The sequence below is a fragment of the Perca flavescens genome, chromosome 14 (assembly GCF_004354835.1).
Source record: "Perca flavescens isolate YP-PL-M2 chromosome 14, PFLA_1.0, whole genome shotgun sequence".
Taxonomy (NCBI): Eukaryota; Metazoa; Chordata; class Actinopteri; order Perciformes; family Percidae; genus Perca; species Perca flavescens.
In genome coordinates, this window is record NC_041344.1 from 25,956,530 (window position 1) to 25,971,257 (window position 14,728).

Genomic DNA, 14,728 nt, shown 5'->3' on the forward strand with positions numbered 1-14,728 from the left:
GTTTCTTTCCACATGACTTCAGATCGTCATGTTTACTCTTACAGCTTTACAGACGCTGATATTTTTTTCTTTATTTTTTTTAAACTAAGCTGTCTAACGTCCCAAGACAATTCATCCAGACACACAGATCATCATCTCCCCAGGTGATGAGAGAGTGTGTGTGTGCATGTGTGTGCGTGTGTGTGTGCCACTGCACGGCCAAGTAAAACTTCAATATTGTTGTCCCTTCCATTATACGGTGTCAGAATATTTTCTCTCTTTCCAAAGAGAAGCTTTTCCTCATCTCAGCAGAGCTAATCTGTCTTCCGCAACAAACAAGTTGCACTTTGACGATCAATCTCCGCAGTGAAAGCCTGAGTCATACAGCTCCAGTGCTTTTCCATTCAAACTCTGTGGTCTTAATATCCACCCAAGAGAATATGACCAGACTGGTAAGGTTATTAAGATATGAACCATTAGCCGGTAATGTGTTGGGAAATGGCTCATGACCTCCACCTTAGTATTTAACATTTAAATGTACTGCACGGCTCATGACAGCCATTTAGAGAAAGAAGAGAGAGATAGAGAGAGTAAGAAAGAAAGAAAAAGAGGGAAAGAGAATGAGAGCAGTAGCAGAATCACTTAAACTGCAGGCCAGGCAGAGGTGAGATTGAAGTTTCTCAGGTGAAATAAGGTAATTGTTATTTGGAGATGATGCAAAGTCATCATTTTGTCAAGTTCGTCATGTACATGTGAACCAAAATAGAACTGGTGTGTTTCATTGTGCTGTGCTTGGAAAAGAAGAAAACAAATGATAGATTAATAAAAATAAAAAAAACTTGATTGGCTGCAATCATTATCCGTTTGTTAGTGTTATTGTGTGACTTTGGTGAATCCAAACCAACCCTTTTAAAGTGCCCATATATATATATACATACACATCTATCTATCTATCTATCTATCTATCTATCTATCTATCTATCTATATATATATATATATATGGGATGCATATCATATTGGGTGTCCTCCACCAGGGAAATTTTGAGCGTCAAAGACTTAATTTCCTGCATTCTGATACACTTTTTTTTTTTTTTGCAAGAACCAGTGCAGTCTGGTCATATTCTACATTTTTCTTATTATCAACAAATCCCATGAAAAGGCCCAAACGAACAATTAATTGCTTCTAATAGTAAGTATTGTGTGCATCCTGATAAATCTCATTCCTCTGTTCCATAGAGCTCCATTGTTGTCCATAAACTATTAAACATGAGTCCCACTGTTGCACTGGCTGACATGTTCCTTCAACATGGACGCTGTAGTTTATTTTGAGTTTTATTATTTTGAAACTCCTATGTATACATACAGTATGTACACACTGTCCAATTGCCATGAATACATACTGGCACGTATTAGTCCTTGGATGAAAATAGTCCACGACAAATGCACTATTTCCTCCTGTTTGAGTAACATTTGATAGACAAGTTCCGTGCCAAGCTGTTGTAGGAAATTACTTTAACTATATATTTGTGGCCTGTTTTTAAAGATTTCTGTTTGGGGTATAAAGTAGGAATGGGCTTGGGGCTGAGTGCAACAGACAGGCAGCTGCAGGTGTTGTGGTAATTGTTAACAATGATACCTTATCTCCCCCCCCCTTTAGCTATTGACTTATGTTATGACTACTTGATTGGTCATATTTTTGTTAATGACTCTCCTTGCATATCACTTTATATTCTTGTATTTATCTGATCATGTTTTTAAATCACATTCAAAAGCATTTCTCTGTAGAAGCTCTTTGTTGTTTTTGAAATGGGCTCTGTAAATACATTAACCTAACTAGAGTCGACAGTGTTTATGTGTTTATAAAGTTTATTCTTTTTTGCTTTCTTTGCAAAGAGATGAAGAACGATCAGAGCCGAGGTTATATCCTGATTTGTGTTGTTGCCCAGGGACCACAGATGTAAATTAGCTGTATAGCTAACTCTGGTACATGGCCTGAACTGTGCATGGTCCCTGACAAATAAACTAAAAAAAAAAAAAAAATTAAAACATCCACTTTCCCTACGCTGCACAGCTATAAAAATGTTTAGACAATGGTAAACAGATTAATCTATTCATATCCAGAGCTGTGCAGCTCAAATGCCCGTATGATTGGCATCTTCCTTGTGATATTCTAGCAGTCCATTGTATCAAGAAGCAGACTTAATAGAAGGAAAAGCTGCACATGTGGCACACTTTAAATGAAGCCTGCAGCGTTTAATTGCTCCGCTGTGCCTCTTATACACTTGATGGCTAAAATGACATCTTTGGTAAAAAAAAAAAAAAAAAGAAAAAAAATAGGAATTTGGTCCATAAAACCTGAAGTACACAAGCTGATATATTCTGGGAGACCTGCCAAAATGGATATTGATGAAGTAGGTAACTATGAACTCTGTTACCTTGGAAATATAACCAAACTGACCCAGTTTTCACAGACCTACGCATTAATATTCGGAGATTCAAAATGATAGAGGTCTAAAGGGAAAGGGCTGACGTCATATTTCACAGTAATTATCCTCTAAAAATCCCTTATAATTAAGTTGATATAATTAAAGTGTCCACTGTGCCTTCAGCTCTTGTTCTTTTAAACAGCTTGATCATCATTTAGTGCTTCCGACAGCACCGATGTGATCTCAATATCCAAACAAGGCGAGAGAGAGAAAAAGAGAGAGAGAGAGAGAGAGAGAGAGAGAGAGAGAGAGAGAGAGAGAGAGAGAGAGAGAGAGAGAAATCAGGTGAATAAACAAAACATGATGAGGCTGAAGGCTCCTCTAATATGACCTGCCTAACATTTTGGGGTTTGGTGAGTCGTTAACAGTTTGTTTCAAGAATAAACAATGTATTTCATGTAATTATATACATCCTTGTAATTTATTGTATGCCTTTGTTGTTTTATGTAGCCACCTTATGCTAGTTTTTTAAATTCAGTGCTTACTTGTGTTCAATTTGTAGATTTTAGGACTCTTGAAAATGTAAGTTAAAGTAACCACAGGATGTTGCTGATTATATTACATTGCTATACTGGAAAACAACATTATCCTCCTAGTTTAGTTTAGTTTAAAGCTGCACTATTCCAAATTTTTAAATTAACAAGAATCAAATAACTATGTGCAATATTATGGACTGCTTGCAGTGGCGAGCCCATTCAGAATCATCACAAGACTGCAATTATCTTCTCTTTGATTTCCATGAGAGCAGCAATCATGGTACACTCTTACTGAAATTACAAGCTATAGTTGACTCATATGTAGATTAGGCTGATTTTGAACTGAGTCTGCTTTAAAGGTGCCCTGCCACACATATTTCATTACTTTGTGGTAATGTCTGAAGTTCTACCATGGACTCTAACATTTGTTTGTGGAAAAAATGCCTTGGTTACCTTGTTTCAAGCCATTCTAGCGTAGTATAGAAAGCCTGCAGGAAGACTCAGCTCGATTTGTGCCAGTTCTCATTAATATTCAACGAGCTAAGCTGCTTGATTCTGATTGGCTAACAACTAGCCAATGAGAACCTGGCTATCAGCATCCTTTACCCAGCGCAACTGGGCGAGTTCATGAATAGTAATGAGCTCAGGCAATATGATTTCAGACTGACCAGCTTTTGTAATTGGCCTGATTTCTCTGTTTATTTCTTTTCAGTGGCTAGAGCTGACAGAGGAGGTAGCAGTTCATTTTCACATTCTCGACATAACACAAACACATATGGACCTAACATATTTAAAAAAATACAAGTACAAACGGTTTTGTGTGGCAGGGCGCCTTTAAAAGACAGTTTTGTGTTTTCTTGGGAAGATAATTATTCACAGTCTTTCAGACAGCGCAGAGGTTTATCCAAACAAAGAGAAAAGTTCAGTGACAATTCTAAATGCTCCGTGACTCCTCCTAAAAAACTCTTACAGAGCTATGTTTGAAGACATTTCTAAATACCCCCTCATAAATGACACAAACTCTGCAGGCTCACGTTTAGTGCACTCTTCAGCATGCTAGTATTCAGTGTCTTCTGTTCCTGCCAAAAAAGCAAACAATAAACCACCCTTGCTTAATTTTCCGATAACATTGGTTTCTCTGCTGAGGGGAAGAAAAAAAGAAAAAACATTGAGCTATCAGGAAAAGGATCTGTGCAGACACAGTAGCTAAGTAGCACCAGTGTCTAGCCCAGAGAAGAGCGGTCCTGCCAGGTTTTAGAGCCAGTAGAACTGCTGAGACTGCAGCTGCTGGTCTACACATTATATACAACACCATCAAAAAATTACACACACACACACACACACACACACACACACACACACACACACACACACAGCTAAGATGCCAGGATGGGTCTGGAGAGGATAAAACATTAATTATATAATACAACAATTTCTTTTAGATGAAATTCAGATTCAGATTTATTACTTTGTTCAAGGCGACTGTATATCTCTGCTGCGAGCTGATTTTAATAGATTGTTGGAAACAGTGTGGGCCTGTGATTTTAGAGACCAAAGGCGGCAGTAGAAGAGACAGTAGCAGCTTGACTGTGACAAAACATCAGTGGTTTCATATTTAGGCAATAGCTCACGACAGCATGTTGTGATTCACGTCTGGTCGAACAACGGCCATTAGCCGTGACATAATCGCACCATATCACAGACTCAAGTGAGCGATCGCTTTCATAAAACGGTCATCGAGTATGGCAATATGTAAGTTATGGTCACATTCCAATTTAAATTCTGTACATTTTTATTAATAAATAATAATAATAATGTTCACAATAAAACAAATAGGCCCTCCTGGGTGGGCTGGCTGCACAGAATAGAGACTGTTGCTACGGAACGCAGCGCAGGTAATGTTGGCCTACACTAGCAGCTAGCACAGATCATTTCTTTTGCTTATCATAAAGAAAGGCACACAGTAACATGACAAACCAACCGATCGCGGCAGCATTAGAACCAGTCCCTCCAGAAAAACGCGATTATGCAATCGCATAATTCAATGCATAATCAGCCACACTTTTTCAAATACGCCGGACTTTTGCCGCATAAATTGCCAATTTTCGCGCAAAATATGCGGGGCTTGCATGATTTCATAATCCCCGCATTTTCGTTGCAAAAAAGTCATATCTTAGCAGAAAGTTGAAAAATGTGTTTATTTCACACAAGAACAGCCATTTTCCCCTGTTGCCATGGAAACGTTATGAAATGACGTCATTGCGCGACGTGAACATCATTAAAAAGCAGGGTCTTGGGGGAATCACTTTTTTTTCTCTTTTTCATCAAACCGTAGTTTTTGGAAGGTCCCGCAATTTTTGCAAGTTCCCGCAATTTCATCGCATAAAACTGCATAAATATCCTGCATATTCTATCGCATTTTTTAAGAAAACGTGCCGCATAATCAAGGATTTTTGCCCGCAACAATAAAAAAAAACTCCGCATTTTTCTGGAAGGACTGTAGGCTGAGGTAAAATTACTGTTTCTGTCAATGGGGTCTGGTGACTTTGAATGGATAACAGCTTCAGTTCCCCGTCGGAAAGGGCAGTCTGACAGCAAGGAAAAGTAGTGAAAGTATTCTAAATATAGCGTACACTTAAAGAGATACTTTGCCTATTTGAAAGCAGCTCCGTGCATGGCATGGCTCCGTGCATGACCGCCTTTCCTCCATGTCACCAGCTCTCAGTTCGTTCATCTCACGTATTTCTCTCAGACGTGAAGTGATACTTATTGTCCAAAGGAATTTGAATCATAGCCGTTGTATATAGTTATATTATCATGGCTATGAACCAATCACATTGCTTCATTTGAGCTGCCTGGTTTTATAATCTTTTGATTAAAAAAAAAAAAAAAAAAAAAAAGTTACTTGACACTGGTGATTTAACGCTAAAATCACAAAAACAACAGAAACGTTGATTTGTTCATCATTTCGACCAACAGGTCCCTGAGCCGCTCTGGAAGCAGAAATAATCGGACTGAATCCTCAATTAAAAAAAGAGGTAGCCTACAGTTAGACTGGCTCGATGACATCCAGTAAAATGTGAGATGGAAGATGAAAGGTTGTAAAAGGAATAGTTTGACATTTATAAAAATTAAAATAAAAAAAAAAGGTGGGTAAACCTACCTTCTCAGAATGTGTTAATGTCTCTCCATCAGGACTGCTCCTGAATCACTTATTCTCTCTGGTCCTCCCTCTCTCTGGAAATATAAAAAGGCTTATTTAAACTTACATGGCATTAATTACAGCAATTGTGGATTAAAATCATAATGTCCTGGGGAATATACAGCAGACTATGGAGTTTACACTTAAGCTACGTTTTTAGCAGGTGTAAAGTATGTGTAGAAGCTTATGGAGACCTCTTATGGCTGTACCCTAATTATGAAGCTATAGTCAGCAGTTAGTAGGCTAACCCCCAATTTCCACCGGCTGCAGAACGTCTGCGGATCCGCTCCGGCGATCCGCAGCCCTCCGGAGCAGATACGCAGAGCTTCTATTTTTGCGGGAAGCCGGAGAGTTCAGCAGCAATTCAGCACAGGGCAGATACATAGACAGTATATCAAAATGGACCAAGAGATCCCATTGCTCTGGACGGAGACCAGTGAAGGATATTAGAAGCACTTTTCCGGTGATGGCTGAGCGTTACTGCGCAGCCTCCAACTGAGAGAGACGACATAAATGTGACGTGAGCAACCTGTCTGAAAGCTGTAAGTCTTCTGGTAGCTGTGCCAAGAGAAATCTCAATCATTCCCAATCTTACAGAGATGGAGAGCGTAGGTATATGTAAGGAGATAACATAGGCACAGGCTAATTATTGCTAACTAAAATGCTAGTTAACATTAGTAATTAAACCTAAACAGCTCATGTAAGTCGAAACTGCCTGCGAGCTTCTCCTGTACTATACGGATATCCATCTACTATGTGACACAATCGTTAGCCTATTTTTACAAAAACGTCTGCTACGGAGCTATAACGTGAGCTACAAGGTAATGGAGCCTTTTATACATTGTCGTGTTTCTTTAGAAATAAACAACGGGAAAATAGAGTCTAAACGCTTCAGATGTAAAGTTATTCGCTGTCAAAGTGACGCCAAAATGAATGGCAGTCAATGGAATGCTAACGGGAGGGGATATTTTTGTAGCATCAAAATGGCGCCATAGGAGGTTTGAGTTCTGAAGCGAAGCTTACCCCCCTTGGGCAGATCGTGCGGGACAGGAAGTCAAGCACAGAAGCAAAATAAAACATCCGGTTAATTTTCAAAATAAAATCCACCGAGCTCACGGCGGATCATATTTCCCTGCACTACACCTTGAAAACACAGCACAGAGCTGTTTCCCCTTTACTGGATGGAAACTAACTGTTGTTGGTTTTGTGGTTCTATTCTACGTGAATTCGCGAGATCTCGTGGGTCCTTGTGACTTCAGCTGTCAGTCATGGCCGCAACAAATCCGGACCTGGTGGGTATTGACGGAGGGCGGAGCATGGAGACAACACATAGCGGAGCTGTTCCTCACTTCCGAATTCCGGGGTTAGCCTAGCACAATGACAAACAGCTAGCCTGGCTCGGTCCAACGTAACTATTTCCACCTACTGTACCAGCTCCACTAAAGCCCCCTAATTAACACAGTATATCTTGTTAGATTTTTTGACCTTTTTTGTTTTTTAAATCTTTGGACAGAATCTGTTTACAGTACTTCTATTTCAAGGCTTTAAAGCTACGTTGTGTAAGAATTTCTCCCATCTAGCGGTGAAATTGTATAAATCAACCATCTGAATGTTACTTTCTAGCCCTTCCCATTCTGAGCACGTACGGTGGCCGAACCCGAAATCAGCTCTTAGTATCTCCATTGTTTACACGCAGCCGTTCTAGCCGCTCCAATATTAACTTTGGTCTTGTTGCTTTGCCTGTCGCGTTGTCGTTTTAATTCTCTTTTTCACTTCCCTGGAGAGTAATCTCCCCCTGGCATTCGTCACGGTGCCAATAGGTGTAAGAGGGCGAAATGCGGAGGTATGTCCCTCTTTGGATAATGTATTTTAAAGATGGAGGCTCAACATGGCGGCCATCATTCAAACGACTCGCTACGCGTACGAGAATACTTTGATTAGTTGGTGGAAGTAATTACACATGAATGAGCACATATTTGTGAAATAACAAAGGGGTTTTTGCTAAGAATCAACTCAAAAAAATTACACAATGTAAGTTTAAGGTTAGCTAAACTAAACGGCTGCTGGCTGTAGCCTTATATTTACTTTTCAAATGTGAGAGTGGTATCGATCTTTTCATCTATCTAAGAACACAAATGGGCATATCTCCCAACGTGTCTAACTATTACTTTAATCATAATACAGCTAGCACTTTTGCTACTTAATTTGGCACCATGAGACCATGAGATACTGTTTCTGCATCTTAAATCTTATTTGACATCCAGCACCACGCCATCAATTATTAACAGTAAGCAAACCACTGCACAGGACTGGAGAAAGTATGAGCAAATTAAGCAAAGCAAAACTTTTACAGTATTCCTCAGAGACAGAAGCAACCTATTGCTTCACTGTTCCTGGTTTTTACTGTAGCTTAATACAATCTGTAACGATGGAGCATCTAAAATGTGTTCCTTCAGGCATGACTGGGAGTAATGAGCCCTCCAGTCACTACTGTTTATCTTCCTGGACAGTTGATGGCCCTCCAATGTGTCATTACGCTAACTAGGCAAAGCCTGTCTGTGTGTGTGTGTGTGCAGAGAAAGACAGTTTAGAGAGAGAGAGAGAGAGAGAGAGAGAGAGAGAGAGAGAGAGAGAGAGAGAGAGAGAGAGAGAGAGAGCATTTGTATGAGTGTGTGCAGATCTTTGCACCTTGCCACAGAGACAAAGAGCGCAGTTATGATTTGTTTGCATGCTCAATCACACACATTGCATAGTGTATGCAATAACAGACAAACAGTACATAGTTACTCATTAGGATCATAATACGCCCATGTCAGATGCACATGCAATTATGCACACACACACACACACACACACACACACACACACCCCATGGCGCTGGAATCGGCGTTATAGACTGATGGCTGCAAGCCAAGCTGTTTTGCATTCTGCAGGGTGTGTGTGTGTTGGAGTGTATCCACCTGTTACAGATCAGGTCTTTCCAGCACCCTGAGACTGGTGACAGGCCAGTGATAAACAACCACACACACAACCACACACAACCACACACAACCACACACAACCACACACAACCACACACAACCACACACAACCACACACACACACACACACACACACACACAGAGTGAGCAGTCACCCTTTTAGTCCACGATTTCCATCATCCCAGGCAGAAGAGGAAACACATGGGGGAGGGTCAGAGAGGCCAGACAGGAAAGTGACAAGCCCAACCATGTGAATACTCTTCAATACTCTCGTTGCTGGGGTGTTTCTGCACTGCACTTCCCAGCGATCACCTGTCAAACAGTGTGCTCCGTTTGTATTGATAAAGTTTGTGTTTTTGTAGGCGGTGCTCTTTTCTTTGTCTCCTCAGACACTGCTCACGTTAACTACCGACAGTAGGCACTTTGCCTATTTATTACAAACAAACCCGAAACAGAAAAGCCTTTTTCCAGGGAATAAAAACCCACACACCAGGTTAAGAACAGTTAGAAAAGTGGGTTACTACAAGGTAGGTATCTACATAAGAGTGATATGACACTGTCATGAACGTGTCATAAACATTAGAAACAAGTCCTAAACGTTTATGACATAACGCTTTTGTCATTAAGTGTCATTCGGTTTTAGTCATGACAGATTATGGTTATGGTTAGGGTTCATGGGTCATGACTGGGTCATGTGTTCATGACAGTGTTATGTCACTCTTATGTAGATACCTTCAAGTAAAGTGTTACCGAAAAGTACTGTGTCACTCAGAAATAACAGCTATTTTGTTTAAAGTATTGCAGCAACACTCAATCAATTGTACCCCCCCCCTCCCTCAAGTGAGTCACAGGCACCCAACCTTTTTTTTCTCACCCCATTTCTTTTTTTTCCTATCTACATTTTAAACAAATGTAGAGCAGTAACTAAACACTTCTGCAGTGCAGCCAACAATAAAGTAATTTATTATGCAACTGAAGAGTCAGCAAAACCAAATTACATTCAATGACAGTGTTTTTTTTAATGTCAAATACGTTTTTATTATTATTCCTTTCTAAAATACCTACACATGGCAAGATCAAGGGAAATATTGTAGTTGTGGCAAATAATCTATGGTCAAGGTACGGTTGGGTTTGAGCAACTGGAACACAAGGTTAAAGTTCTGGTTGGAGTGGGACAGTGAGAAGATGCAAACTCCAGTCTCTTTAATGCACACATGCACCTCCCAGACCTCCACCCCCTGACTTTCCACTTCACTCCGTAAAGGGCACTCTACTTCTTGAATGTTGAGATGCAGAATTGTCCAATATGAATGTAATTCCTGCAGATACTGGGCTGTGCATGAAATATAAACACTTCAGCTCTATTTGTGTTGGAAGAACAGTGGTGGAATGTAACTAAGCACATTTACTCAAGTACCTAAGGTGCTTACATACATGCAAATGTGAGTTACTTGTACTATACTTGAGTATTTCCATTTCATGCTGCGCTATAATTCTACTCCAACACAATCCAGAGGGAAATATTGTACTATTCAACTCCACAAAATGTATGTATCAGCCATAACTAGTCCTTTGCTGATTCATGTGGCATGGTTGTTGGTGCAAGATGGGCTGGTTTGAGTATTTCAGAAACTTAATCTCTCTAGTTTACAGAGAATGGCCCGAAAAAAATAAATAAAATAAAATCCAGTTTTCTGGGTGAAAATGCCTTGTTGATGGCAGGGGTCAGATGGGAATGGCCAGACTAGTTCAAGCTGATAAAATGGCTACGGTAACTCAAATAACAACTCGTTACAACCGACAGTAGAAGATTGGAAAAAAGTTGCCTGTCCTGATGAGTCTCGGTTTCTGCTGCGAAATTCAGATGGAAGGGTGAGAATTTGTCATAGAAAACATAAAAAGCATGGATCCATCCTGCCTTGTATCAACAGTTCAGGCTACTGGTGGTGTAATTGTGTGGGGGAAATACTTTCTTGGCACACTTGAGGCCCCGTAGTACCAATTGAGCATAATTGCTCTTTTACCTGTTTCTCTCAAACGGTACAGTGTATAATGGGTTCATTCTTATTTGGTGTTTGTATACAAAAAAAAAGAGGCTTTCTGAGCTTTCTCTATATAAATACCATATATGTTCACTAACTAGTCTAAAACAAGACACCTGCTTAGGCTTTCAGCTAAAATTCCAAACAGCAGTGTTTGATAGGCACCAGACTGAAATGTATTCTGTTTTGAATGCGTGGTTAACAGTTTTGACAGCAGTGTGTTAGCATTTGAACAAAGTGCTGTAAATCTACAGTGTTAAAGTCATGGGATAAGTGTGTAGAGTTTTGAAAACTGTGTTCAAGCAATGAAAAACAAACAAGAGTTTGGTCCACATGAACTGCTGCTGTGCAGACTGTAGTTAGAGTTTTGCGCATGTGACTCCAGTTGTGCCCACTGTCGTTTAGCAATTGAAAAAAAACTAAACTTTTGCTGTATCCGATGATTTCTGTGCCGTTCTTTGTTCTTTTCTCAAAGAAAAGCTTAACTCCAAGTCTTTCAGAAGACCGCTGTTCCCAGCAGCAGCAGCCATAAGCCCGCCCACCGACTCTATACACGATGTGATTGGCCTGACCAGATTTTGTTTTTTCCAGCTCGCAAGTCAACCGAGAGTGCCTAGACCCCCCTGGCTGCAAATTTAATTTGCTGCCGCTAGGGTCGTCTAGATTTCTAGGCTAAGTTTTGACAGCAGTGTGTTAGCATTTTAACAAAGTGCTGGAAATCTACAGTGTTGTGCACGTTGTGGTTAAAGTCATGGGATAAGTGTGTAGAGTTTTGAAAACTGTGTTCAAGCAATGAGAAACGAACTAGAGTTTGGTCCACATGAACTGCTGCTGTGCAGACTGGAGTTTGAGTTTTGCACATGTGACTGCAGTTGTGCCCACTGTCGTTTAGCAATCGAAAAAAATGGCCTCCACAGTCAACAGATCTCAATCCAATAGAGCACGTTTGGGATGTGGTGGAACGGAAAATTCACATCATGGATTTGCAGCCAACAAATCTGAAGCTATGATGTCAATATGGAACAAAATCTCTGACCCCTATTTTCCAGGGCACGTCTGCGCTTCGTTCCGGATGCGTCACGACCCCCCCGTGAGCAATCACAGCCATTCAAGTCAATGCTTGATATTCCACTAGCCGCGCCATGGCGCGGCCCAGAAGCGTGCATGAAGGGGCTCTCTGGCCTGCTCCGCTAAAGATACGCACCCGGTCTATTTCCACGCGAGCCGCGGGCCGTTCGGACAGCCGGGCAGGAAGTGAAACAGCGAGAGTATCCAGTCAGGACAACAACAGAAAAGGGAAGGCATTGAGTTTAATTATAGGGGTGCCTGGAGTGGAAGATAGATACTAATAAACATGTGATCGTTCTGTAAAGTACAAAGTAGAGACAATAGAATCTGCTAGTTGGGCAGGCAAGACACTCTGAGACGCTCCCGGTGTGGTATGGCGCGTGGAGGAACAAAACCGGAACGCAGCCGAAACGCAGCAAAGACATGCACAGCGGAGTGAGACATTTTTTCAGCACCTTATTGAATCCATGCCACGAAGAATTAAGGCAGTACTGAAGGCAAAAGGGGGTCAACGCCAGTACTACAGAGATTTACTTAATAAAGTGGCCAGTGAGTGTATAAAATATACATTTTACAAAATTAAACTAACGTATGTATGAACAAGTTAAAACTGTAATGGGGCTCGGAGAACGCAGACATGCATGGCATATGCCCTATCTCACATTATTAATGCCGTGTGAATTTTCCCAGTCAGGAACTCATTTTTCCAAATAACTATCTCGCAAAGTAAACAAAAGTGAACAACAAATAAACCAACAAATGGACAAACTGAACTGAAAAATCAACCTCCTTGGCCTCCTTGAGGTAATTAGCTCCACCTCAACCTACTACAATAGTAAATTACTACTGTAACGTGAGGGTTCGATATGCACTGGTTGGATGGATCCCTCTTGAAGAGAAGAAACAGCTGGATGGAGACGGATAACTTTCTTTAAAGGACCCATGGCATGAAAATTTCACTTTGAGGTATCCTGCTCTGCCTTTGAGAAAATGAAAGCTCAGATGGGCCGATCTGGAATCTTCTCCTTATGAGGTCATAAGGAGCAAGGTTACCTCCCCTTTCTCTGCTTTGCCCGCCCAGAGAATTTGGCCCACCCATGAGAAAGAGCAAATGAGCAAAGTGGCAGTTGGTCAAGGCCAAATAATGTAAATAGTTAACAGTATAAACATTGTAAATATATTTTTAGTAAATGAACTGAAATATATGACTTAACATGATATGGCTTAACATGTAAACCTTACACTACATACACATTAGTGCATCAATTTTAATAAACAAATATGATACGTAATACTCTAACACTCACAGGGGCCATTTTTCTGCATTGAGTAGCTCATTTTGATACTTTAAGTATATTTTGCTGATAATACGTCTGTACTAATAAAGTTATTAATGCAGGACTCTTACTTTTAATGGAGTTTTCTTATAGTGTGGTATTGTTACATGTGTACTCAAGTAAAGGATTTGAATAATGTGCAAGAACAGCACCTTCTTCTTTTGTGCCATTCCGGTTCAATCCAACACGGCAGAACATAACTGGCTGCCCTGTTAGCCATGTTCTTGTTGGGTCACAGTAAGTGTACTATTCTCAGAGATGGTAATGGTTTGTATATGTCAGAATACCACATATTATCTTATCCATATTATCCATAGTATCTTTAAAACGAGAGGAAAATTAAGAAACAAATATCGATGGCTAACATTATCATCCTGGCCCCTTTTCTGTTTCTACGCTACTAATCTGATGCAGTATAATGAAATAAAGTGAAAATGTCCTAAGTGGCAGTAGCAGTCCTAAGTGTAGGGCACACTTGCTTTCCTCCATCCCTCTATCCCAAGAGAGACCATAAAACACCTCTTTTTTTATAAAATCGAACCAATATCCTTCGCCTCCATCTGTCTATTTAGAGTCAGTGGAACAGCGATGGATTCTTGAGGGATCTCTTTACTGTGAGCAGTCAGTCACAGTGGGCAGAGTAGGGAAAATGTAGCGGGGGGGTGGGGGAGCAGCCGAGCCCACATGGACTGCAGGAGACAGTATGCATGTGTCCTCTGCATATATGTAGAGTATGCAGCTGTTGTGTTTGTCTGCCATGTGTTATTTTGTATGTTTAATGCGCTTTTCAGTGTTTTTTCTAAAGTGTGCAAGTGTTCACACAGATGAACACAGCGTGTGAGCGTGTGCGCTGGTTCGTGTGCGTGTGGCCTGGAAATGATCTGGTCATTCATCACTGTCTGAGCAGCCGAGGCTAAAGACCATCCATCTTCCCCCCCCCCCCTTTCACAGCCAAGGCTGACACTCAAGGTGTTTGTATGACTTAATGTTCCTCTCTGCAGGATTTTGGAGCAGCGTGCACACAGCTCTGTGTGTTTCTTCTGTGCTGTGTGTGTGTGTGTGTGTGTGTGTGTGTGTGTGTGTCTGTGTGTCTGTGCAGCTGATGTGAATGAAGGAGTGTCAAAGGCCCCATTAAAGCAGGTTTGGATACACATAT

The 14,728-nt window shown here is 40.8% G+C and overlaps 1 long non-coding RNA gene across 1 annotated transcript in view; it reads right to left on the minus strand.

The window, feature by feature from the left end:
• The window catches only part of LOC114568510 (uncharacterized), a 42,685-nt gene that overhangs the window by 14,776 nt on the left and 13,181 nt on the right, over positions 1–14,728 (minus strand). The window contains exon 2 of the long non-coding RNA XR_003694293.1: positions 6,106–6,179. This is a non-coding gene — a long non-coding RNA (uncharacterized LOC114568510). The remainder of the gene's footprint in view (positions 1–6,105; positions 6,180–14,728) is intronic.